This window comes from Pinus tabuliformis, chromosome 5_2 (assembly GCF_031772625.1).
Source record: "Pinus tabuliformis cultivar Carrire ecotype Pingquan chromosome 5_2, CPIR1, whole genome shotgun sequence".
NCBI lineage: Eukaryota > Viridiplantae > Streptophyta > Pinopsida > Pinales > Pinaceae > Pinus > Pinus tabuliformis.
In genome coordinates this window covers 71,291,461-71,313,958 of record NC_142306.1, presented here as the reverse complement: position 1 = coordinate 71,313,958, position 22,498 = coordinate 71,291,461, and the positions used below count along the sequence as shown (strand labels likewise).

At 38.5% G+C, this 22,498-nt stretch overlaps 1 pseudogene; it reads left to right on the top strand.

Moving 5' to 3' along the window:
• The first annotated feature begins 10,884 nt into the window (after positions 1-10,884).
• Positions 10,885-11,677, top strand: LOC149157595 (uncharacterized; annotated as a pseudogene).
• The last annotated feature ends 10,821 nt before the right edge of the window (positions 11,678-22,498 follow it).

Sequence of the window (22,498 nt, the reverse complement as noted above, 5' to 3'; positions counted from 1 at the left end):
ACTACCCTCAATGGAATGGGTTAGCTGAGTCCTCTAATAAAACAATGGTAAGAGTGTTGAAGAAAACCATTATAGAAAGTCAAAGAAACTAGGATACTCAAATGAAATTCTCTCTTTGCACTAACAAAGTAACTCCTAAACAGTCCACTGGAAAGTCACCCTTTGAGTTGGTATATGGCAAGGCAACAATCTTCCCAATCCAATTGGCAATTCTAATTGCAAAGTTGTTGTAGGAAGCAAAAGAGGAACCGAATGTTATGACTCGAAGGATAAATTAGCTGGTTGAACTCCACGACAGCAGAGATCATGTAGGAGAAAAATTGGAAAACTATCAGCTAAAATGAAGTCTTTGTTCAATAAGAAGGCCAAAGACAAACCTTTATAGTTGAGTGATTTGGTCCTAGGATGGGATGTTATAAGGGAGGATAAAGGTAAGCACGATAAATTTGATCCGTTGTGCTTTGGTCCTTCCAAAATATCTTAAGAGAAAGGAAATAACACCTATCTGCTCGAAAACTTGGAAGGAGAATCACTGGAACTACCAGTCAATGGTTAGTTCCACAAACTCTATTCTTAGAATTGAAGGCACTCCTCCCTCACGCATTGTACATACTAGTGTGTACATGTAAATACTTTCTGACATTTAAATTTTTTGAATACTTTCTTTCATAATTTTTTTTTTATTGAAAAAGGCTCCATGCCAAAAAAGGAATTTACCAGATTGCAGGCTCTCGATGCATTGAGATCCAATGCCCCGTCCCCATTTGGAGCCACTGTTATCTCCATCTCACCCAAAATTTCCTTCTTAGGAAAGAGATGATACATAAACCTATAAGGTGGTGAAAGAAACCTGTTCCACAAATCCTAATCTCAAAATACTATATATATCGGGTCCACGGGAGAGGGAGATGTGCAAGGAAATTAAATGATTTGAAATTATTAGGGATAATGGTCCAAAGGTGTGATCAGTGCTTATAAACCACATAACTCAGAGTTCAGGTCATACGCCATCCAAATCCATTGACACATAGCCTTGACTCGAGCGGCATACATACGAAAGGGTTAATGAAGTTGCAAAACCCCGACGTTGAAATGTCAGTGCTCATCTGACGGCCACGATCCATTCTGACACCCAAATAAGAAGGCCTCTGATCCACAGCGTATCCCACCATAACGGGGTGGAGACCACCTGACAGGTGGTCTTCTCCTATTGGCTCGTCGATGATGAAGGTATTAGGTATCAGGTTAAAAGGTAATTGGTAAGGTCATGGATAACTTGTCCCTCCGCACGAGCGCGTCCTCTGCCAACCCGAGAAAATCCTCGACCGTCACATGTCTCCCCACACTTGAGTTCTTCCTTTGCCACTTGGGCATTTATCCTTGTCCTTTTCATAAATCCCCTAAACCCAAAAACTACCGTCTGACAGTAATATTTCAGTCCCAATCAAAGAACCTCTCACCTAGACCACAACGCATGATTCATCTCTCTGTACACTCCCAAAGGTCAAGGATGCCCTCCAAAGTCATTTTCAATCCTCCCTGTGGGTTCCAGGTAACATGACACCCTTACTTAATTGTTTGTAAAAAAAAAAAATATTCAGAGGGATGAAGCATGTGGTGCCTGCAACCCCCAACAACCATGAGGTCAAATGCACTGTTGTCGAGCCTTTAATGGACACCGAGACCCAAATAGATGACCTTGTCTGTCCCTTTCCACTCGTAGACCTCCGCTATGAAATGTTCGCAAACCATGTGAGGAATGAGGACCTTTTTAGGGTTGTGAATTCTAGGATGTACTGTCAAAATGCCCCTCCAGTCCATCACCTCTCTGAGTTTGTAACTTGGCTGGCTGACTCTTATCAAAAGGAGATAAACTTCTTCATTTCTACTTTAGGGTTTGTAATCCTCAAGATAACCACTCCCTTAATCCAAAGAGATCTGAATTTCCCTGAATCATATGTCATGTACACGTTCAATGATGCCTCCCTAGCCGTTCATTTCATAGCACTCGTCGTTGGAGAGCAACAATCATTCTTGGAGAAAATCCTTGCCCCAGAGGTCAAAACCCTACCCTTAGATATTTGATTTCTATTGGCTCTATTTAAGACATATGTTCAACCTATTTTAGCCACAATTTCTTGTCTAATGGGTGAAGACACCACCCTGAAAATAAATAGGGTCACTTTGGGATGCTTACATAAAATGAAGCAATCTGGGTGTCAACATAATATCCCAGAATATCTTTTAGCTTCCATTTTCTTCTAATTCATCTATTTCAGGGTCTCCTCTTATTTACGCTACTACTCATTGTTGTTCTACTTGTTCCTCTATGCCCACATCGAAGAGTTTCAATGTCTTCACCTGGATGTGTTTGCCCCCAATAAAGAGAGAAATTCAATCTTTGACTAGAATATCTCAGTGAGGAAGAGACTTGGTTTGGGTGGGTACTCTCATTTCATTTCATCTTTTATGGCCATTGCTTACTGAATCATCCATGGGGTCCCACCTCCCAGAATATTCCCAGAGAAAAAGGAGCTCCTCCAACTCAACGAGGAAGCTACCATTAGAGACTGGTACCTCTATGAGGATCACACAGAAATTCGGGTTTACGGATGTGAACTCCCTCCATATCATCTACCAGTATTTCTACTAATGAGGATATTCGCCCTTGAGTTTGCCAGGAAAATCCTCAGTGTAGACTTACTAAAATTTGTACCAGAAAAGAAAGATTACATTTTTAAAATGGGACAGCCAGTAGATCCTTTTGTGATAAGTACCAGACAAGCCTTCAAAATAGTTGAGGCCTTGCTCGAAGCCATGGAGTTTGAGAAAGGACAAATTTGGCATTACAATCCCTGAGGCATCCTTGCTCGAAGAAGGGAAAAGATTAAAGCCTCAACTTATGTACATGATCCTAAGCCTGAGGTTGAATGGAAAGCTAACTTTGATTCCTAGCCTCTTAATACAGAAATGGAGACTGAATCCCCAGTCAACATGGATAAAGTACAAAAGAGGACTCCTCACACTTCAGGTACAACTGACATGGAAGAGGGGAATGTTCAGAAAAGGGAAAGAAGTCAAGGGCTTGAATAGGAACAAGAACAGGAGGAGGAAGCACAGTGTATCCAGATAGAAACACAAGTGTCTGATAGATTGGGTTTCTAAATCAACCTGGAAATACCACCAGTTGCTTCATCAACATCCTCGATCGAGGTAGTTGTCCCATAATCCAAGGAAAACCTTTATGTTGTAGGAACAAGCTAGTCACAAGGTAAAGCCATCCATGTGAGAAACGGGAGAGCAAAAGAAAAGTTGCACCAAGAAATGGCCTCCAAGATAACTCCTCGCCACACCAGGGTACTAGCTGTGATGGACCTAGAGAAAGAGGAGATGAAAATAATATTGTAGCATCCCTCAATCCAAACCCTGCCTTCTGGCTCCCAGTTCCAGGATTTGGATGTGTCTTTGGATCTAACTAGTGTCCTTTTGGAAGACAAAGTCAATTTACATAGGCAGGTGGGAGAGATGTTGTATAATGACATCAACAAGCACCAAATGACCATTGACCGGGCTCAAATCTATATAGAGAAAATCTCCGAAAAGGTAAAGACAGAGAAGATCAAGTCCTGTGTGATTTTTCAATAAAAGGAAGTATATAAAGAGTTGATCATGAATATGGGGGTGGATCTCGAGGATAAGGAAGCAGTGGAAGTTGTCTTATAGGCCACATAGAAAGATAATATGGAGTTGAGATGACAATTAAAGATGCATGGGGGTGAGCACATTCAAAATCCTGAGTTGATCCAAAGCGAAAATGAGAAAGAGGCTTTAATGTAGGAACTGACCGAGAGAAAGAACAAAGTTACTGCCTTAGAGCTGACAGTAATGGATTTACATAATAGAATCACTTCTCATGTTTGCATGATAATAGTGCCCGAAGATCCTCAAAATCCCACTGGTCGCCTCACTCAGGCATTAACCGGGTTGTGACTATCTGAAGGGGAGTTAATGAAGGCTCAGAGTTACTTAGATGTCACCAGATTTCAAGTAGCTCAGAAAGAGAAGTCACTCCAGCCATCGATTGTAAATACAAATAAGCTCACTAAGGATTTACAAAGTGACACTCAAGAAAACAAGGAACTAAGGACCCAGATCAAAGGAAATTTGGCTCTCATTGAGACTAGGCAATTGGTATGGGATAAGATCATTTACGAGATCAACCAAAGTTGGGAACAAATAGCCTTGATACAAGATCAAAAGAAACTCAATGCCAAATATTCCCCTTCTCTCCTAAATGGCAAGTAGGAAAGCATCACCAACTCTTAGTATGCTAAGAAATACATTCATTTCCTAACTGAGAGGTCAATTGAGGAGCTAAGGCCACTAGATATAGCTGACAGAATGGATGTAGTGGTGGAAATTTCAAAGGTTATTTCAAAGGAAGAAGCCAGAGCTAAAGAGGAAGAGAGCCTAACAAGGCTACAAAAGGAGGTGGAAGCTTTCAATGACAAGTTCAAAAAGCTCCTCGATGCCGGGTTACCTAACTTGTGGGGGCCAAATGGAGAGTTGTTCACACAAGAGCTATATACCCAGAAAATGATCGAGATTAAAAGCAGGACTGGAGCAGCTCTCGAGAAAATGTTGGTCCTCAAAGGAACAACCATAATGAATTTCCTTGAGAAATAATTTCACCTTCTCGAAATGGTTAAAAGTACATTTCAACACAAATTAGATTACACAGGGGTGATCCATCTCAGGCTCCATTATAGACAGTTCAACTCTATCCCTCCACCTCCTCCATCCATGTGGTAGTGATGCGAACAATTTTCCAACCCCCCACTACTTCAGATGGTTCATCCTCGGGTTTCAACTACTTCTCACCAAGCATCAACATCATCTCGTCGTTCCTGAAAGATTATTCTTATTGTGCCAGCTATGGCCTTTTATTTCACTTTCCAGTTATTTTTACTCTAGGTTTTACTATGTTTTTGGCAAGATATTTTATTTTGACTAGAATGGTTGTGCTCTCGTGCATGCTACAATTTTGATATGTGATTTTTGCAATGATGGAAAAAAAAAATAAAGAATATTTCTTTAACGACCTATGTTTAAAGTTCTTTATATATATATTATCTCGAGAAATGAAGATGGGTTCAGGATTTTGGAAAGAAAACTGTTTGTAATTTTTGGGAATGTTTCTGCTTCATTTAAGGATGTATTACTCAGATTATTAATGAAAAATCAATGGTGATTCCTTCGTTCTAGGATTACAATATGTATTCTCTCTATTGTAATTTCATAATGTTCATGTTCCTCTCAGATTCCACGTTATGTAGCTGCCAGATATGTTTCCTGCTTTCTTACAAATTCATTTGAATTAAGATGTTAGCACAAATGCCTGTATGAGTCTTTGGAAACTAAATCTTTAATTGTGCTCTGTGAATCTTTGCATCCATTCCTTTTGCATATTCATCATGTCTTTCTAAACTCAGAGAAGTGTGGAATTCTCAATATTTCAAGCTCTACATGATGGGTTACTTCCTCTCTTTCTTTCTGCTTTCGTATTCATACTAAAGTAATTGATCTGTAATTCCTTGAGCTGTTTGGCCTCCTTGATTTATCATTTATGCTGCTGGGTATCATGTATATATGAATGTACAAAGAAATCATGGATTATGTCTTTCTTCGATGATTGAACCAATTAAATTCTCTTTGTAAGAAAAGTTATAAGTGATGTCTCTATTCTTTGAAGAATTACTGGAGACACATCAGATCTAGATGTTCTAGGCACTGATCTCTCAACAATCAGAGGTTGTCTCTAGAATATACAACATGTATCATGCAATTTCAGTTGATAGGGGAACCCCCAATAGTTTTGATAAGGGGATTAGGGACTCCCTTATAAAAACCCATAAGCCCTAATTCATTTAAGCCCTTAGTGAAGGGGGGATAAGGGTGTAGTTTTAGGGGCATTGGGAATAAAGTTTGGGGTTCATAACATTAGGAGAAGTGCAATGGTATGACCAAAAAGGTGGTAGGGGTATCTTGTGGTGTATTGAATGGGAAAGGGGACACAAGGGTAGAATGGATGGATATAAGTGGAAGGTCCAATCCTGGTTTACTAATATATATAATCCTAACATTAGATAATGATAAGGGGGCTTAGGAACTATTTTCATAGGCGGTAGGGGGCTAGAGTGAAGGTGATGGGAGTGATTGATAGGGGGACCAAAAATATTGGTGATAAGGGGATTAGGGGCCCCATTATCAAAAACCATAAGAACTTAACCCATAACCACTAAATTCCATATCCCCTTAACATCCAAGCCATAATCCCTTAACCCCTACACTCATAACCAATTAACCCCTTGATCACCCATTAAAACCTTAAGCCACTAACCCCCAACCTAGAATCCATGAACCCCCTACGCCCTAACCCCTTATCCTCTTAACCCGTGACCCTTAAACCATAAACCATAACCCCTAAACATCTTAACCCCTAAAACCTAAATCCCATAACTCTTAATACCTTAACCCCTAAATCCCTTGACTCCCAAGCCCTTGGCCCTTAACCCTTGAAGCCCTTAACCACTAAGCATCCAACTCCATAAACAATATCTCAAACCAACACACTCACCTCCGAGGAGAATCCTTCGCCTCTAATTGAGAATATTGGCACCATTTTATTTTTAGAGAACTAGGTATTGGTTTTGAGGGTATGTGTGTGGGTAATTCCCTTATTACTGTGTATAACAAATGTAAAACAACTAGATAATCTGCAAAGCGTTGATCTAAATTTCTCACAATATCTACACTTCATGTTGAGATGGATCTTTTAGTGCTCTCACACATAAGGAGTCGGAAATGAATAGATGATTCATAAAGACACGACCTATCTAGCTGTAATGCACAAGGAGCAAACCCTTTGTCATGCGGAAAGAGTCAAATTTGCGGACAAAACCGACCTCCCTAGAAGCTAAGGCTTTCTAGTGACAAACAAGACAATCAAGCACTATCTTTCCCTAAATATGCATTTAAAATACAAGCAACCGGGTGTTTAAAGCATACCTTTAGTCCAATGCTGTTTGTAGTAGCCAAGCCTCTCCGATCCAGATGAGCTCCTCCTTCTCTTTGAAACCTGCATTCACTAACAAGCAAATGATTACATAGCACCTGAATAACTCATATAATAAAACATATTCATCATAAAGACCAAGGAGTATATGAAACAAATTATATATAACAACTTGTTGAGAAAAATGAACTTAATTGTATTAATTGGAAACAAAAGAAACCATTACAACCAGTGCCTTGGTGTTGTGCAGGTCCCTCCCAGGGTCCAGCAAGAGTTCTCCTTTACTTTGATCAGCTCACCCACTTCCAAATGAAGCTAAGAAAGGATGGGAATCTCTCCTCTCAAGCTCTATAAGGGAGTCCTAATTTCAGCAGCATCTACCCTTAGGAATGTTCAGCTTTCAACCTCCCCTCCCTCTGGCCCAATGCCTGTATTTATAATGCTTTGGAGGAAGTTAATCAGGTCCACCATGAATGGGATAATCCCCTCTTTCAATGGGATAACTCCCCTCTTCATGGGATAAGTTCCTCTTTCTTTGGGATGCATGAACCATCTGGAGGCGCTCAATACACGTCAAACCATCTTCTAGAATGCTCTAGATTCGACCACAAGTAACTTTTTTGAAGTAAAACTCGTGCCTTTTGACCTTTGCAGGAGTACGCACCCACCCCTTTACAGACAGAGCGTACAAGTACGCAGGTATTGTGAACTTGAGGTGCGTACACGCAGGTAAGGGTAAGAGAAACTACGTAACCAGAGTTAATTGACTTTTTAAGTACTTTCTCTCTTTCTTGGAGTTTGACATGAGGAGCAGAGCTATAAGACTTGCCAAGGAGGACAGTATGACAATTGATGGAGCCATACTAACTGCAAATAGTCATGGTGACAAATTTTAGTGTAACACCCTTGATTCAAATATTTTGTTTGCTAAAAAAAATCAATTGTGTCAATGTAGAATACTATAAATAAGAGAAAATAAAATGATATTGTCCATATTAATTCTTGAAATAACCTCACCTTAGCCATGAGTGGTGAGCCAGGGAGTGAATGTGGGGCACTATTAAAGTTACATCATGTTTAAATTCCTTTTACAACATGAGGTTGTTCTCTAGTAGGGTTGATGCATCATCACAAGGGAGCATGACACATTTTTGTGGGGGAATGATTAAATTTGTAACATAATTCAAGTGAACACCTCTAATATAAATGACATCATTGTATGTTGTTGTTAAGTTATCAGAGAGTTTATTTATAGACAATTCATTTGGTTTTCTTGGACTTCATATTTTTGTGGCCTTGACTCTAAGATGGATTTATACTAGGAACACTTCATGAAAATGAGAGGGGGCATTATTTGTTATCCCACATACACACAAGAGAAATGGATTCCTCCCTTAAGATCCCCCTTTGTGGGTTGAACGTGAGTTTACATTGGTGTTGACTATTTCTATCGAAAATATGCTCTAGTGATCCTTTGGGGAGGTATGTGGTGATTTACTGCATGATCTTTAAAGCTCCATGATGAAAATGGCCAAGTATTCTATGCCATAATTCACCAACATCTCAGCTTTACACCTTCCTACTTTGTGCTCAAAGAAGCATAGTCTTCCACAACCAACCTGTAGAGGTTCTTCACTCGAACCCTAATCTGATTCACTTGTCTTGTGGCGATGTGTATTAGAAATGCCTTTCCTTTGTTGAATATCACATCGTAGTCAGGGTCTTCCAACACCAAGATGGAAACAAAATTCTTCTTTAGACCCGGTATAAACATCACATCCTTGAGCCTTAGAGGGGAGCTTGACTCCCTCTAAAAGGTGACGGTGCCGATCTTGGTTTCATTGTACCTTCCATCATCTCCCTTCTCGATGTGCATCTAGAGATCTTTCTCCTCCAAGTCACTGAAAAAATATTTATTTCCCATCATATGGAATTAGGCACCACTGTCAGGATACCACACGCTTCCCATTACTATGCTTGCCATGCATGCAATGAGAGTAAAATCAAGCTCGAATTGTGAAGCTAGAGCTTCACCTGTCGGTCCTCCTTAGGTGTTCTCGCTTGTCTTCTTGTGTGGACATTTCATGGCATAGTACCTAAATTCATGAGAGTGAAAGCATTTTATTCTAGACAAGTCTTTCTTTTTCCCCCTTGACTAGATTCTACTTTGGATTGGGATTTCTTCCCTTTCCCTTTCTTTTTCTTTCCATCCAAGGCATAGTTCTCCTCTTCCTCGACCTTGGATGAAGTCTCGTCTCTATTTCTCTACCTTATTTCTTCCTGCACTACATTGGACCATAACCACTACCACTGTGGTAGTTTTTCTCTACCATTTACCAAATATTGATAACTATGTTAGCTCTTAGGAAGGTCCAAGAGGGCTAGAGCTACTAGATCTTCTTCAAGGACATTAACACCAACCTCGCCAATTTCATCATGAAACTGTTTAAACCTGCCCAGGTACTGTGGAATTGTGTCATTCATTTTCATATTGATGCTTCCAAGCTTGTCCTTGAGTGCCATCTTCTTGTGGTCACTATTGTTCTCAAACAACTTTGTAAGTGTTTTCCACATCACGAACAAGGTCTCTTTCCCATGGATATTTGAAACAATATTATCCCATACTCCGTCCAATGTGATTCTCCTCGCTTTGGCCACATATTTCTTCCACTAATAAAGATTCTAAGAATAATATGGTTGGGGTTTTGCTAAATCTGTCTTGATGTATTCTAGCAGCCCATTCTCACCCAATATTGCCTCCATGCAGATTTTCCAAGCCACAAAATTTATGGTTCCTTCCAAACCATATTCAATCCTGAGTACATTGAAAGTCATCTTCTCAATCTTGGAGAAAATCTGAACACTGATCTTCAAATTTGAACCTCCTACAATGAAAAATTTGAAATCTCTTCTCTACTGTGAAAATATCTTTGATACCATGTAGAAATTAATGTGTAGATTCTAAAATGCTCATGAAATTTACTAAATCATAAGACTAGAAGCTACTCTATTGATCTGCAGAAGAAAATTCACGATCGAGAATAAAAATCATTAACATGCATCAATATTCAACACACATACATAGAGATTTATCTATGGGAAATAAACTATTGAAAACCCCTTACTGTTTGTATTGCATTAATCAAAGAATCTAGATGAATACAATATGCTTGCTCAAAACTTGAGCACAACCTGCACCTGTATCTTCTATCCTCTACCTAACTGACTGAACCTAACAAATAATTAGCCAAATTTTCAAGCCTCCAAGCTCCTATTTCCTTGCATTGTTCATTGAGGAATTATCCCCTATTTTTTAGGGAAATTCCTCAATTGGATTGCACAATTCTTGTAGGCCCATCCTTTGACTGCACGCACCATCGGTACAACTTGAAATAGTTTACAAATGATATTAAACTACCCTTTAACTCCAATCTCCATGAGGTTACTCGAATTATCTACATGCATAAGTTATTTTTGGTTGATTGATCAATTGACTGGGTGACCATTGTGTGTGATGGAAGTTACAGTGCACCACTTTACCCTCCACTAGTTTCTCCAACAGTTGGAACTAGTTTAACTGACAATAACTCAACTTAACTGAATTAGATTGCTACAAATTAGAAATCAATCATGTATAACTGAACTCAACCATCTCCAACTCAAATTAACTAAGTGAAAAAATCCATGTCACCTCAGTTAACTACCTCAAAGTATTCTACTGAAATTGAAATTGAAATTGAAATTTTAATCTAGTTTGACCAAGGAAAAGTCAAAACTAGATTTTCTTGCTGGATTTCAACATGTTTGCTATGTCTCTTGCTGGAGGTTGCAAAATATCATATGGAACTAGAAAGATATTATTAGAGTCACCCTCATATGAAAAGAAAAATCCATGTCAAGGTTTCCGGGTGAAGAAGGCCATGATCGAATTAAGGGAGTGGAAGCTTGAGTATTGTCCATCATGAAAAAAAACATAATACTAGAGAAGCACATGCATCGTTGGGGAAAAAATTTGTTCTAGACTTGTTGTTCTCTTAGAGTATTCCCTTGGTATCTCTGAATTTGTTCATCAAAATCCTAACAACGTCATCTATTCTGGTTGGTTCTTTGGGGTTTTCTTTGATGAGGGGATCTTCCATGTTTAGGCTTAAGCCATCCAACATGATACCTTTTTTCCAAGGCTTGAAATGGCTTCCATGTAGTGAATTATTTCATGATTTGGCATTTGCCAAGTATGAAAGAAGACATAAGTTTGTAAATTATTGTAGTTTGAAAAAAGATGATTAAGGGGATGGAGGAGGGTAAGACAATAACCTACTAGAAAAGGAAACAAATAAATGGTGAGAGATTATTAAGCAAAAAAGTAGCAGTTAGATGTTGAGTTGGTTTCCTGGGTGGGCTCATATAATCTCAAATGATGCAAATACCCTTGTAGCAGCCATTTCCATATCCCTAATTTTCAAGTTATTTGTGACAGAACCCAAATACATTCCTTCCCTGTCCATGTATCCAACCTTCAATGTTTGAGACCACATCATCTTAGTTATGAATATTTCTATTCCAAATGCATTCCTGAGTTATATGGATTTGACTGATTTTTAAGCCATTTTCTTGATGATAATTATGTATTGATGATAATAATGTGTTTGCAATAAGCCTTTGTGAAAACTGGTTCATCATCGTGCCATCCATTGCGGTCTCGATTTTACTATCTCACTAGCTCAAACCATCTAAATCCATATTGGATGCCCTTGGAGGTTTTACTTTTGGAGTTATGTTATCCATTTGTGTGAACTTGAGATACACATCATCGACCACTTTGTTATTTGATAATATGTCTACCATACTATACGTTCTCAAGCTCCTGAACCTCAAGGTATTATATTAGACCTGGGTTTATATGGGTCTGGATCAATGTCCATATTGAATGCTCTCCCAATTCACAGTTTATATTTAGTGCACCTTTGCATAGAAAGAATTCATGGATCACCATGATCCCCACCACATCTCCATTGAGGTTGTAGAATGCATCTTACTTATCTTAGTGTGATAAAAAAGGACATTGAGGATGCAAAAATGCATTTTACTTCTCTTGATGTCATAAAAAAATATTAAAGGATGAGGAGGTGCATACTTGTTCCCACTAAGATATTTTTATTATTATTTTGAGATGGAGAAGTTCAGAGCTCAAATGCAACTTAGTGCTAAGGAAATGATGTTCTCACCATGATTTACAGAGGTCTCCACCTGCTACACATTAATTATTGTGGAATGATAGAACACACACTTCATAAATTGAGATATGATTGTTAATGCATAAAGGGGAAGGGCTTCATAGGTGATGACACACATCTTGTGATTATTGATCCCGGATTTCTTGCATAGTCTCTTACTGTGTGCAGTGTAAAAAAAAAAAAAAACCATGCCAACATTATATTTCATGGTTGATATTTAGTTAGAAAAGATAATTTGGCATTAGGAGAATCAATTTTCCAAATTGTGATCCTACAATAAGTGTCAAGCTTCAAGGGAATATTAGAAAATTAATAGGGTGAAAAAACAATGGGATCTCTAAAGAAGAATATTTTGATATAGTTCCATAGACCCTATATCACAAGGTTCATTAAACTTCAACCTTGAGATATGAAATTCAATGAACTTAAATTATTTTTTGACTGTCATTATGGTTCATTGAACCTCATGGTTGTTTAATGCGTCCACTATTCAAGCTCGTAACCTCATGTCACAACTCAAGCTCTATCTTTATAGTTTCCATATCTATTTTATTATTTTTTTATGTTTATTGATGCTGATTTCTTACTATTTTATATTATATTTCATATTAGGTTTGTCATTATTTATCTATATATATAGACAAACCTTATCTGAATCTCATTAAATTTTTTGAATTTGAACCAACCTAATCATTGCGGAACTCAAGGTCGAACCTAAACTATGTGGCATAGCCTAGAACTACTACTTTTTTAAACCATGTTGATTACTTTTTCATTTTGAACAATCATGCTTTGTAAAACTAAATTGAAGAGTGAAATTCAACTAGGTACAACACGCAAAGCATTTAGGCAATGCATAACAAACCTCATATTTAATTTGTTGAATTATATGTAATCAATGAAACAATTTTGTGTTGATGACCACTCAATTGCTAGTTGTTTACACAAACTATTAAAAAATTCCTAAGATAAAAGATACCACCAATATTAGGAGAGAGCATATATGTATTGTGTTAACATCCTTAAATCTATGGTTATTGACTCAATTAAATGAAGAGTGGAAAGAATCTCAATCTGCACTCCTTGCTAGTGTCACCCTCTTTCCAATTGACTTGGACCATTGTTCTATTGCTCAAAGGTTTTGATCTTGGACATAATCTCAAGCACTAGTTCCCATTTTCTATTATCCTCATCAAGTTTCCATCAAAGGGTTTGTGCCAAGACGAATTTTTTCTTGCCAGTTTTGGATGCATCTTAAAAGATGACCAATATTAGAAGTTGTTTTGGATGAATATATCCTTTACAAATGATAGGTTGGATGATATTAAATATTAATCCAACTAAATGATAAAACCACATTCCTGTTATGACATTAGACCATGTTGAATAGTTAAAATAATTAGATATTTGCATTTATGTTAGTTTTGTGGTATAATGGATTTTTCTTATAATTGTTGCTCGATTATCTTGAATAAAATCCACTTTGTAGAATCATGATTTTTTTATTTATTTTATCACTCATACAATTAATCCAACAATTTAAAATTTTGACATATTTATAGTCTTAACTTTAATGCTTATTATTTTTGTTAGAAAATTATATATTACAGAGCAATGGAACACATAAAATATATTGCATAAATATAAACACAGAAAACACATAAAACAAGAGAGACACAGATATACATGGTTCATCCAATTTGGGCTACATCCACGGAGAAACAACTAGTCCTTCCTTTTCTATTATCTAGCAAACTGAATAGATACAACCTACAAAAGATCCGTTGTAATTTCCTCTTCTCTCTCACTCAATCTCGTCTCTCTTTCTCGCTCAGAATACAGATCTACATAGATGCAATACAATTCCCTCAGATATAGCGAGGGGTTTCCTTCTAGGGCAAAAACCCTAAATTATACATAAATTCTACCGTTAGATCTCCGCTTAATGAATGACCCAGATTGACTACGAAATTACAACATTTTACAAGGCAATTTTACATCTATTTTTAGCTTTGGGGGTGCTGCCCCCGATCCCCCGCCGGGGGGGGCTCCTAAAGATCACTGTCGCCCCCCCGGACCCCGCTTGCAGCGTAAATATTACGGGCGGTATTTTCGCCACATTACGAACAAGGGTCCAATGTGGTGATATCTCTGAATAAAGAAGATAATCAGGCTCCACACCCAACAATCTCCCACTTGGAGACTGATTATAGCAACTCAACCGCTGCTTCATTTGCTAGACAATGAATTGACTTTTGACCTAGATATTTCTCATCTTCATCATCATACATGAATACCAATTGAAACCAAGCAGAATCTGAGTTTCTCCCTGGTTACAACTTTTGTTAACATATCTGCAGGATTCTGGCTAGTGTGTGTCTTTTCTAGCTTCAACTCTCCATCTTCCAACACTGATCATATGAAATGGTACTTGAGTTGTATATGTTTAGTCTTAAAATGAAATGCAGAGTTCTTTACAAGGTGTATGTCACTTTGGATGTCACTGTATAACTTGCCCAACTCTCGCTTCTTACCCAATTCATCCAGAAACCTTTGTAACCAAATCATTTCTTTACTAGCCTCTGTAGCAGCAACATACTCTGCTTCCATTGTTGAGAGTACAACAACACTTTGCAGTTTTGAAACCCAACTGACAGCTGTTCCACCTACAGTAAACACATACCCTGTTGTGCTCCTCTTGTTATCTCTATCACCCGCCATATGTGCATCAACATATCCTTGTAGAGCAATGTTTGAACCACCAAATCATAATGCTTGATTTGTGGTACCTCTCAAATACCTGAGAATCTACTTCACCACCATCCAATGTTATTTTCCTAGATTTTTCATGTACCTACTTATAACTCCCACTGCATGTGCAATATTAGGCCTTGTGTAGACTATTGCATACATTAAGCTTCCAACTGTTGATGCATATGGAACTTTAGACATATAAGCCATTTCTTCCTGAGTCTTGGGACACTCCTCCTTACATAGTTTGAAATGGCTAGCCAAAGGTATACTAACTGGTTTTTCATTCTACATATTAAATCTTTTCAACACCTTTTCTATGTACTCACTCTGAGACAATGTTAATTTTCAATTCTTCCTGTCTCTAGTTATTCTCACACCAAGGATTTGTTTTGCAGCACCCAAATCCTTCATTGAAAATGATTTTGCCAATTTTATTTTGATCACATTTATTTCCTGCATGTTAGAACTTGTAACAAGCATGTCATATACATACAATAACAATATAATATCGCTGCCATCATTTTTCCTTTTGATATAAACACAATGATTAGAGTGACATCTAGTATAACCTTGTTCAGACATAAACCTGTCAAATTTTAGATACCATTGCCTTAGAGCCTATTTTAAGCCATACAAGCTCTTCTTCAACCTGCACACTAGTTTCTCCTTCCCTTTTACCTCATATCCTTGTGGTTGCTGCATATATATATCTTCCTCCAAATCCCCATGGAGAAAGGCTATCTTTACATCTAACTGCTCAAGATGAAAATCTTCAGCTACCACTAGACTTAAAATAGTTCTTATTGAAGTCATTTTAACAACAGGAGAAAATATCTCATCAAAATCTATACCCTTTTTCTGTGCAAACCCCTTCACCACAAGTCTAGCTTTATACCTTTTTCTACCTCCATCTTCTTCCTTCAACCTGTAAACCCATTTATTCTGCAATGTTGTTTTACCTGTAGGAAACCCGACTAAGTCCCAAGTATGGTTATGTGCTAAGGAGTCCATCTCTTCTTTCATGGCTTGCTCCCACTTCTTCCTGGTTTCTACCTTCACTGATTCTTCATAACATTCTGGTTCACTAGAACCAACCAACAATACATAATATAATGAAGGAGTGTATCGTTCAGGGGGTCTACTTATCCTGGTAGATCTTCTAACACCACTTTCAGGCGTTTGAGGTGCTTGTTGCTGTTGTGGTTGTTTTTGTTGTTGATCATTATGATTTTCAAGAACCTTCACTTTTTTTGTGATCTCATCAAGCATTGTGTATTCTCTATTTTCTTTTTCCTGTTTCTTTTCTTGCAGTTGATCCTTATACAATACATTTTCATTGAATATGACATCTCTGCTCCTAATGATTTTGTGTTTTTCATAATCATAAAAGTGATAACCAAAATCATTAATACCATATCCAATAAAGGTACATTTATTTGATTTTGCCTCACGATTTGTTCTATTTTCTTTATTAATGTGGACAAAGGCTTCACAACCAAAAGTATTTAAAAATGAGTTTACCTTTTTACCTGTCCATGCCTCCTCTGGAATACCACCATCCAAGGAACTTGAGGCCCTCTATTTATTAGATAAACAATAGTATCTACATCATCTGCCCAAAATTGTAAAGGAAATACTACATGCAATCTCATGCACCTTGCACGCTCCATGATTGTCTCGTTCATCCTTTCTGACACACCATTTTCTTATGGTGTTCTTGGCACTCTCTTCTCTATGCGAATTCCATTCTCTGAAAAATATGTTGGCATTATGATACAAGTGTTGTCCTTGATGGCAACTCAATCAGAGACAGGTACAGGTAATGGCAACTTAATCAGAGGACAGATCTTAGTACAGCAGGACAAGAAAGTTCATACACGCAAGTTCATTAAGCCCAAGTCGCGTATACACGCTAGTTCACTATATACCAAGTCGCGTGTACGCAGGTTCGCTATATACCAAGTAGGGTGTACACGCAGTTTCATGAACGGAAAAGAGCGTACATGTCGGAAAGCTTACTTTTGGTCCGTGGCGGTTATTCCTTGGAAGTTGTGCCTATGGTTTTGGACCATGGTGTCTCGATGGACGTGTTGATCCCTAGTTTTGAAGTTGATGGTATTGTGTTACTATGGTTTTGGACCGTGGTATTGTGAAGGGCCTAAGGCTATATAAGGAGAAGAGCTTTAGGCAAATGGATGCAAGCAAGGGGTGTCTGATGAAGTGAGAAGATCTGGTATTGCTGTTTATCTGCTCAGGACGCTTGGCAAGGGTTGGATCTGACAGCGAAGGCATAAGTAATTATTTCTAGATCTGCACGCGGGCTGCCTTTGGTGAAAGCGCGTATACACGCGGTTTTGGTACAGTGAAGTAGCGTATGCATAATAAGATTTGATATTTCAGGTTGCTGTTGATTCTGGTGGTTGTTGCAGAGTTTTGGGCTCTGGTTTGGGTTCTGTGTTCTTGATGACAGGGTTTCAGTGATTCAGTATTGGGTTGTTTAATGAATTATGATGCAAGTATAAGTTGATGATTGTATTGCAGTAATGTTTGTTTTGTACTCTTGGATCCAGTCTGAAAATTGATGAAACGTGGTCCCTGAAGGAAAGAAGGTTGTAGGGTCAGCACCTACGTACTAGTAAATGGATCGACTAGTACAAGAGCTGAGGGGGTTGTAGCTCCCTTCCAGAAGTAGTTGGAAAACAAGAGAGGGTTGTAGCCCTCTGTAGGTTGTAGCCTGCGTACTGGTAAAGGACTGCACTAGTACATTGTAAAAGAAGTTTCTTATTAAAGAAGAAAGAGACGAATTGTAGCAGGTGGTTTTCACCCACATTGGGTTTCCACCTTATATCATGGTGTTCATGTGTGTGGCTCTTGTGTGATGTTCTGTTCTGTTATACTGCACCTGTTTACTGTTAATATGCTTAATAATGTTCTGATGCATTTACTGAAGATTAAGCTAACTGAATATTAAGATCTCTGGATATACGCTAGTTGCATTAGACACAGAAGCGTGTACACGCGGGTACACTTAATTGAAGTAGCGTATATGTTTCTGAGTATGAAATTGGAAAGATTTTACTGATCTGATAATACTGATTCACCCCCCCCCCCTCTCAGTATTATTTCCAACAATTGGTATCAGAGCAGGTCCTTCAGAGGAAGCTTGATCGCTTGAAGGAAAAGATCCATCAAAATGGCTAATCCAGAAAGAGAGGCACACATCAGGCCACCAGTCTTTGACGGGAACAATTTTACTCATTGGAAGATAAGAACCACTGCATATCTACAATCACTTGGAGCAGAAATTTGGGGAATCGTAGAAGGAGGATACAAATTCCCATCAGCAACTCCTGCAGATCCAGCAAAGAAAAAGCAATATGAGCTCAATGCCAAAGCTGTTACTGTCCTATTGAGTAGTTTTACACAATCGGAATTTATGAAGATCATGCATTTCAAATCGGCTAAGGAAATATGGGACAAAATCGTCACAAGCTACGAAGGAGATGATCAGGTAAAAAGAGCAAAGCTTCAAACTCTCAGAATCCGGTATGAAACTCTTAAGATGCATAGTAATGAAAGCATAGCTAATTATTTCCTGCGTATGGATGAGATTGTGAATTGTATGAGGGATCTGGGTGAAGAATTTGAGGAAGTTGTCTTAGTTGAAAGGGTTTTGAGATCTCTGTCTGCTAAATTTGATTCTAAAGTATCTGCCATAGAAGAAAAGGAGAATGTGCAGAAAATCACTATGTCACAGCTTCACGGGATCTTAACTGCTTTTGAAATGCGACAAGAGGTACCACCAGAAGCCGCATTCGAAGTGTCAAAGGAAGAAGATGAGGTAAATTTTGTCAAGAATCTTGAACGGGGAACTGGACGGTTCAAAGGTAAGCTACCTTTCAAATGTTTTCTATGTGGTAGAGTTGGTCACTATGCTGCTAGATGCCCTCATAACAAAGGAAAGATATCTGAAGAAGATGGTAGAAGCTATTATACCCATATTAAAAGTTCATTCAATGATAGTGAAGATATTAGAAGTCTCATGGCACATGAAAAGAAGAATGCTTCATCCAATAATAGCGAAGATATTAAAAGCCTCATGGCACATGAAAAGAAGAATGCAGAAACTGAAGAAGTTACCAAATTAAATGAACAATTGGAGACAGTAACCAGGGTAAGGGAGCAATTGCAGGATATAGTAAAGGATCAGAGCATAACTATTCAGAGACTTGAATCAAAGATCCTCTCTCTAAAAGAAGATCTTAAAAAATCAAGAGAACAGAACAAAGAAGCTCTTGAAGATCAAGAACATGAAGTGATCAAACTAAAGCGACAAGTGGAAGAAGGAAGAAAAGCTGAAGAAGACCTAAGGAATCAGTATCTAAAAAAGGAAGAACAACATCAAGTTGAGGTAAATATCTTGAAAGGTAAAATAGAAGAAAAGGATAAGCTTTTACGATTTCAAGATAGTACTAAAGTCTTGGATGATATTCTTAATAGTCAAAGGTCTCCTGCTATCAAGACTGGTCTTGGTTTTCATGAATATGTTGAAGGTGAATCTAGTTCACAAGGTGAGGCAAGAAACTCTAAGGAGAAATCTGAAATGCTCAACAAGGAACAACCAAGGAAAGAAATTCCTCAAGAAAGATCCTTTACACCTAACTATGGACGATTATTTCCTCCACTGAATAATGTTGAATGTCATGTATGTCATAATCTTGGACATGCTTCAACCAGATGTAGAAGTAGAATGGTTCAAGACCATTACAAAAGATCATTGCATCCCAGGTATTTCAGAGGATATTGATTTGCCTGCAATGCATATGGACACAAAGCAATTGATTGTGATAGAAGGAACATGAAATATGTAAGATGTTATACATGCAACAAATATGGACATAAAGCAAGGGAATGCAGGAGCAGATTTCAAAATTCAAAACAAGAGGACCATACATCATCACAGTTCCAGGAATTGAAGAAGACGGAGACAGAAAAGTGTGGCATAACTCAGTCAGCTGACATAACAGACACAGGGGAATCTGAAAGTGATGAATTTCAGTATTCCTTGCATACGCTGATACAATGAAGACAAGTCGCGTATATACGCGAGTTACAGGCTGCAAAGTCGCGTATATGAAGAAAGGGCAGCAGAACAGAGCCAGGTTCAGTCATGGTTGGCTCAGGCTCAGGGGGAGTAGAACAGACTCAGGAAATGGTTGGATCACACTCAGGGGGAGCATATACTTCAAATAATTCATTGTTGGCATTATGGTTAGAAGTTGCTGATGAAACTAAATGATACATCTTGTTGTTTGATCAAAGGAATAGTATTGCAGACTGATGCTTATGGTACAGATCTGAATGGCTAGTCTTAGAACCTGCATCTGCTCTGGGGGAGCATGGATAGATTGGTACACTTTGGCATAAACAAAGGGGGAGCCAAATCAGAAACTTCAGCATGTACTCAGGGAGAGTATGGACATCAGTATGGATAGTAGAAGGTATACCAAAGAAGAAAATATCTTGGTCCGCCCTTTTCCCTTGATGTCAAAGGGGGAGAGTGACTTGGTGTGGTGGTTTCCATCAAGTCCAAAGGGGGAGATTGTTGGCATTATGATACAAGTGTTGTCCTTGATGGCAACTCACTCAGAGACAGGTACAGGTAATGGCAACTTAATTAGAGGACAGATCTTAGTACAACAGGAAAAGAAAGTTCATACACGCAGATTCATTAAGCCCAAGTCGCGTATACACGCTAGTTCACTATATACCAAGTCGCATGTACGCAGGTTCGCTATATACCAAGTAGGGTGTACACGCAGTTTCATGAATGGAAAAGAGCGTACATGTCGGAAAGCTTACTTTTGGTCCGTGGCGGTTATTCCTTGGAAGTTGTGCCTATGGTTTTGGACCATGGTGTCTCGATGGACGTGTTGATCCCTAGTTTTGAAGTTGATGGTATTGTGTTACTATGGTTTTGGACCGTGGTATTGTGAAGGGCCTAAGGCTATATAAGGAGAAGATCTTTAGGCAAATGGATGCAAGCAAGGGGTGTCTGATGAAGTGAGAAGATCTGGTATTGCTGTTTATCTATTCGGGACGCTTGGCAAGGGTCGGATCTGACAACGAAGGCATAAGTAATTATTTCTAGATCTGCACGCGGGTTGCCTTTAGTGAAAGCGTGTATACACGCGGTTTTGGTACAGTGAAGTAGCGTATGCATAATAAGATTTGATATTTCAGGTTGCTGTTGATTCTGGTGGTTGTTGCAGAGTTCTGGGCTCTGGTTTGGGTTCTGTGTTCTTGATGACAGGGTTTCAGTGATTCAGTATTAGGTTGTTTAATGAATTATGATGCAAGTATAAGTTGATGATTGTATTGCAGTAATGTTTGTTTTGTACTCTTGGATCCAGTCTAAAAATTGATGAAACGTGGTCCCTGAAGGAAAGAAGGTTGTAGGGTCAGCACCTACGTACTGGTAAATGGATCGGCTAGTACAAGAGCTGAGGGGGTTGTAGCTCCCTTCCAGAAGTAGTTGGAAAACGAGAGAGGGTTGTAGCCCTCTGCAGGTTGTAGCCTGCGTACTGGTAAAGGACTGCACCAGTACATTGTAAAAGAAGTTTCTTATTAAAGAAGAAAGAGACGAATTGCAGCAGGTGGTTTTCACCCACATTGGGTTTCCACCTTATATCATGGTGTTCATGTGTGTGGCTCTTGTGTGATGTTCTGTTCTGTTATACTGCACCTGTTTACTGTTAATATGCTTAATAATGTTCTGATGCATTTACTGAAGATTAAGCTAACTGAATCTTAAGATCTCTGGATATACGCTAGTTGCATTAGACACAGAAGCGTGTACACGCGGGTACACTTAATTGAAGTAGCGTATATGTTTCTGAGTATGAAATTGGAAAGATTTTACTGATCTGATAATACTGATTCACCCCCCCCCCCCCTCTCAGTATTATTTCCAACAAAATACCTATCAAACTCTTTGCTGCAATATTCACCTTCAGTGTCTGATCTGAGACACTTCAACCTTTTTCTTGTCTCATTTTCAACCAAAGCTTTCAATTTCTTGAAAGTATCAAATACATCCGATTTATTTCGAATACAGTAAATCTAGGTTTTTCTGGTTGCATCATCAATAAAAGTAACATAATAACGATAGCCACCGAGAGATGATACTTGAGAAGGTCCCCATACATTTGTATGCACAAGATCTAATTTTTTGCTCTTATTTTCTTTCCCAACTCTGAGGAATCTGACTCTCTTCTATTTTCCATAAACACAATTCTCACAGAATTTTAAATCAACATGCTTCAAACCTGGCAACAAATTTCTTGAGTGAAGAATCTGCATCCCCTTCTCACTCATGTGCCTAAGCCTATGATGCCACAATACCGTATCTTCTCCTATAGAGGTTAAAGCATTG